The sequence below is a fragment of the Lynx canadensis genome, chromosome C2 (genome assembly GCF_007474595.2).
Source record: "Lynx canadensis isolate LIC74 chromosome C2, mLynCan4.pri.v2, whole genome shotgun sequence".
Taxonomy (NCBI): Eukaryota; Metazoa; Chordata; class Mammalia; order Carnivora; family Felidae; genus Lynx; species Lynx canadensis.
In genome coordinates, this window is record NC_044311.2 from 62,956,375 (window position 1) to 62,962,683 (window position 6,309).

Consider the following 6,309-nt stretch of genomic DNA (forward strand, 5'->3'; position numbering starts at 1 on the left):
TAAGAATAACTGATATGTTCAAGGGAGACCAAGTATTTAATGGTTGTGTGCTCTGACATTCTGAATATTAAATTATTAAACATATTAAAAAGAAATAGCAACTATAGGGGCTCCTGGGTGGCTCAGTTGGTTAAGGCTCCGACTTCAGCTCAGGTCATGATCTCACAATTCGTGGGTCAAGCCCCACGTCGGGCTCTGTGCTGACAGCTCAGAGCCCGGAGCCTGTTTTGGATTCTGCGTCTCCCTCTCTCTGCCTGTCCCCTGCTCATGCTCTGCTTCTCTCTCAAAAATAACTAAGTGCTAAAAAAATTTGAAAAGAAAAAAAGAAATAGCAACTGTAGTATAACAGAGTATGGTTCCTATATTATAGAAAAAACTAAAAATAAATAGCTACAATTAAAACTATCAGTAATAGCTTATTCTCTCCAGAAAGACAGGGAAAAAAAAAGGGGGGGGGGAGGAATTATATGGGAAGATTTCCCAGAACTGGAAAGTAGGAGTTTCTACATTGAAATGGCCTCCCAAATAGTCATCAAAAGAATGAGGAAGAAAACACCAATATCAAAGCACTTATTCATGAAATTTGTAAACAATGATAAATAGAAGATCCTAAAAGCTGGTATAGAGGAAAAACTTAGGTCCATAAAGAAGATCAGGACTGAAATTGGCACTGGACTTTCTAGCATTAACTTTAAAAGCTAGAAGACTATAGAATAGTGTCTTCAAAACTCTGGGAAGTTATTTTCAATGTAGAATTCTACATTCCCAAGTAAACTGTCTTGTGGAAGGTAAGGAATAGAGCTTTTCGAACAAGTTAAGTCTCAAAACAATTTCCCTTTCATATATACTTTCTCAGGAAGCCAATGGATTTTGTGCTCCATGAAAATGAGGCAGTTAGCGAAGATAAAGAAAAACATGGGATTCAGAAAGGAAAAAGATCCCAAGATATTTATAAAGGGAAATCCCAGAATGACAGGCACCAGGTTTAGGCTCAACTAGTTCATTAGTGGTCAAAAACAAAGGATTTTAAGAGGAATATTTCAGTTAAAAAAAAAAAAAAAGACTGGGGCAGGAATGACTTTTTATTTATCTGGCCATATTGGAGGGAGTTTTGAAGCTCTTCCAGAATCTGTGCTTGAATTAGTAATAAGTAAAATAGAAAGTAAATTTTAAACTGCAGCAACTCTTAACTATAGAGAACAAACTGAGGGCTGTTGGCGGGGGATGGGGGGAGTAAGTATGGGGATGGGCTACATGCGTGATGGGCATTAAGGAGGGCACTTGTGAGGAGCACTCGGTGTTATATGTAAGTGATGAATCACTGAATTCTACTCCTGAAACCAATACTACACTATATGTTAACTACCCAGAATTTAAAAACTTGAAACATTAAAAAAAAACCTGCAGCAATAATTAGAAACTATTAGTATTAGAAACTATTAGTATTAAACAGTTTGTCAAAGTTTTAGGATCAATATACAAAAATCAGTTGAATTTCTATACACTTGGTAATGAACAATCCAAAAATGAAATTAAGAGAAAAATTCCATTTATAATAGTATTAAAAGAATAAAATACCTGGGAACAAATTTAACAAAAGAACCATAAAACTTATATTCTGAAAATTATAAAACATTGTTGGAAGCAATTAAAAAAATCTAAGTAGGGGCACCTGGGTGGCTCAGTCAGTTAAGCGTCAGACTTTGGTTCAGGTCATGATCTCGCAATTCGTGAGTTCAAGCCCCACCTTGGGCTCCATGCTGACAGCTCAGAGCCTGGATCCCGCTTCGGATTCTGTGCCTCCCTCTCTCTGTTCCTCCCCCACTTGCACTCTGTCTCGCTGTCTCTTTGTCAAAAATAAAGAATAAAAAATTAATTAAAATTAAAATTAAAATTAAAAAATTAAAAAATCTAAATAAATGGAAAGGTGTTACATTTCCATGGACCAAAGGACCTACTATGTTAAGATGGTAGTATTCCCCAAATTGACCCACAGATGAAACGCAATCACCTTCAGAATCCCAGCTGACTTTGTAGAAATTTATAGGCTGATGCCAAAATTCATATGGAAACTCAAAGGACCCCAAATAGCCAAAACAGTCTTGAAAAAGAAGAACAAAGTCGGAGGACTCATACTTCCCCTATTCAGAACTTACTAGAAAGTAACAATAATGAAGACATTGTGGTACTGGCATAAGAACAGACATATAAGTGAATGGAATAGAATTGAGAGTCCAGAAATAGGCCCATCTAATTATGGTCAGTTAATTTTCAACAAGGTGCTGAGACCATTAAATGGAGAAAGAGAAGTTCTTTAAACAAATAGTGCTGGGACAACCATATCCACATGCAAAAGAATGAGATTGGATCCTTATCTCACACTATTACAAAAATTAACTTCAATAAACCAAAGACCTAAAATGTAAAATGTACTGGCTGGCTCAGTCAGTACAGCATGCAATTCTTTTTTTTTTTTTTTAATCTTTTTTTTTAACATTTATTTATTTTTGAGACAGAGCATGAATGGGGGAGGGTCAGAGAGAGAGGGAGACACAGAATCTGAAACAGGCTCCAGGCTCTGCACTGTCAGCACAGAGCCCGACGCGGGGCTCGAACTCACGGACGTGAGATCATGACCTGAGCCGAAGTCGGACGCTTAAACCGACTGAGCCACCCAGGAGCCCCACAGCATGCAATTCTTGATCTCAGGGTTATGAGTTTGAGCCCCACACCAAGTGTAGAGATTACTTAAAAAAAATATTTTAAAAAAAAATGTAAGGAAAAACTATAAAACTCTTAGAAGGAAACATAGGAGTAAATCTTTGTGCCGAGTCTTAGATATAATACCAAAAACACAAGTAACAAAAGCAACAAAGGGGGAAAAGTAGATCAATTGGACTTTATCAAAATTTAAAAGTTTTGAGCCTTGAGGGACATTATCTGGAAAGTGAAAAAAAAACCCACAATGGCAGAAATATTTGTAAATCATTTATCTGATAAGAAACTTGTATCTAGAACATATAAAGAACTGTTACAACTCAATAAGAAAAACAGTAAGCTAATGAGTCATTTAAAAAGGGAAAATAATCTGAATATACACTTTTCCAAGGCAAACAGCCAAATGACCAGTAAATACATGAAAAGACACTCAACATCAACAGTCACCAGGGAAACACAAATTTAAACTACGATCAGATACCACTTCATGTCCAGTAAGATGGTTAGAATCAAAAAGCCAGATAAGAGCAATGATGTGGAGAATTCAGAACCCTCATATGCTGCTGGTGGGAATATAAAATGGCACAATCACTTTGGACAACAGTCTGGCAGTTCCCGTGTGCCCAGCACCAGGAAAACATCGAAGCTCACACAAAAGCCTGAGAATCCAAGGTCTCTCTAAACATCTGATCAAGAAAGCAGCCTAAGGTAAAGAAAGTGCAAAGAGGGGCGCCTGGGTGGCGCAGTCGGTTAAGGGTCCGACTTCAGCCAGGTAACAATCTCGCGGTCCGTGAGTTTGAGCCCCGCGTCAGGCTCTGGGCTGATGGCTCGGAGCCTGGAGCCTGTTTCCGATTCTGTGTCTCCCTCTCTCTCTGCCCCTCCCCCGTTCATGCTCTGTCTCTCTCTGTCCCAAAAATAAATAAACGTGGAAAAAAAAAAAAGTGCAAAGAGAATTAGAAAGCTCTAAAAGTACTGTCCAAATAGTCACAGAAAATAATGGAGGCCAACAGAGGTTTGAAACATCTACCCTCCTCTGGCCCTTAAACTAGATGCTCACTGTAGCTCATCCCAACTGCATTCCTTATGCTCCCTTTACAACTTTCTCAAAACAGTCTGCAGCAATTGCCTTATAGAAGAACTTAATGGAACAAACATTCGTATCGTGAGCCCTGTATGCACATTACACAGAGCCGAGTTCTGACAAGCTCACTTGTGATGAACTTATGCTCCTACAGCTTCTAATGTTCTTAACATAAGGAACAGATAAACAGAAGGGCACATGCTTTAACAAAATGCAGAAGAAGTGGAGAAATACAGTGGTTTTATTCTTGGTGGAGAAAAAACAAGAGCAAGACCAGGAATGCGGCACTAGATAAGTATAGGGTTTTCAATTGCTAAAGTGAGAGCTGAAAGGTTTTCAAGAGCAGGGCTCTCACTGGGCGTCAGTTCCTCTGAGCTGTGGTGTGACGAGCGCCATGAGTTATACGCTCAAAATCTCCTTCGACCCTCTTCCAGCAGCTTTTCCATACTGCAGAGACTACAACTTACAGTGTCACTTCCCAGCCTCCTCTGAAGCTAGGTTCTGGTTGTAGTCTAGGTCCTGCTGATCCCTCGCATTTGTGCAAGTCTTGAATTTGCAAGTGAGGTGCTTGGGGAGAGGGGCAGGTCATGCGACACCCAATTTCCTGATGCGTATGGTTTCAAGCCAGCAGCCGTGGCAGCGGGTTCCAGTTTCAACAGGTGCAGTGCATCCACACTGTGACAGGGCAGCAGCATTCTTGGTGGCCCAGTTATGGGGGTGGCTTTAGGTTCTTCCTAGAAACACAGTAGAGAATCCCTTTCTCCATGATTTCATAAGCAACTTAATACCTGTAACAAATGCCTTTCTACCAATATAGCCAGAGCTGATCCTGGTCTCTGCAGAGCAGCCCTGCCGGGTACCTGGGATGGCAGAAGGTGATGGTAACTTCTGAAGGAGTGGGAGACACCACTCATGACCTCATGACAGGGGTACATGTTCAATCTCTCAACTTGCTTCAGGCTCTCCCAGCAAGGAAGAACTCCGTGCCACTCTAAAGGGCTGCTGGGGTAGAGAAAAGGATTTTATAAGAGTGATGTATGACCAGTGTTTGTTTTAAGGATACCCAAGTAAATTTAGAATAAGTTATTGAAATCATTAACAAAGGTCACAAGGACCCATCTAGTGTGGTTTCTCTGTGTTTACAAGCATGGTGGACCATTCCCCCACTTTCTCTTGTCCAGCCATGCTGGCCTTTTCTTTTTCAGGTTCACTATGCCCTTCTCTGCTCAGGACCCCAGCCTGGATCATTCTTTAACTGGTAACTCCTACTTGTTCTTAAATCAGTCCCTCCATCAAATCTCAGACCTAGGATGTTCATGTTATGTGCTCTCTTGACATGCTCCACCTCCCTTCGTAATGAGTCACAGCCAGAATTAAATACTCGTTTATGGAAGTTAAAAATAGATGTCTGCCCAGCAGACAGGAACGTCTGTGAGAGCAGGGGCTTTGCCTTGTGTGCTAGTATATTCCCAGTGTCTAACGGTGCCTTCTTTGCACATGGTTGGTACTCAATACGTTTAGCTTGAGTGAATGGACTCCATCTTCCTGGTTCAATTTCGTTGAATCTCTACCCAAACCCCTGCTCCCAGAGTGTTTGCAGCAAGGGAAGATAGCTTGCAGAATTGGCTACGGGCTCCTAATGCTTCTGCCTGGGTGTGACATGCATCCCTTCCATGAACGTTTCATTGGCCAAAGCAAGTCACAAGGCCATGTGTATTCAAAAGGGTGATCAGGAATGGGTGGAGAACTGCAAACATTAGCCTGTTGCATCTCCCTGTCCAAAAGGCTAACCTGAACGTTAAGGTTGGGATAGAGAGAAAAACTGATCAGTCTATAAGTAGTGGCTTGAGTTTTACTTCCTAAGGCAAGCACACTGCATTCTTTGTTCTGAGGCACATCTTTCCCATTTCACTTTTATTGTTATGTTCTCTACTGGCTGATGTGCATTCATATCTTGGCAGTCCTAAGCTCAGGGCTTTACCAGAAATGCCCCTGTGAAAATGAACTTTAGGTCACTAGCAGAATTTGCTTACCCAAGCTGGTTCATCATCTATTCATTGCCTTAATGAGGACAAGCAGATATAGTCCCTTTGTTACATATGAACCATGGCTGTATTGGTGCTTTCATTCATTTGCTTCAAAATTAGCTGTTCTTGGGGCTTTGCAGAAGGGGGCCTGCAGCAACAATCAACCACACATTTATTGAACATCTGTTACCCATAATTCCTTTACCGGGTATTGAGAGGTACAAAAAAATATAATTTATGGCTCTTGTCTTCAAGGAACTAACTCCAGCTGAGGAAACAAGATGTAACACCCCCGCCCCCAAATATTACCTAAACTTACAGCATGTATGTTTAAACACAGACTCACTGGTGGGGCAATACAAAGAATTTCAGAGGCAAGAATGTTCCACATAAATGGTTGTGTAGTCAGTGTCTCTGGGGGATGTGGAAGGTGAGCTGGGCTGCAGTGGGGGTGGGTGTAGGTCTCAGCAAGTGGAGTATGGG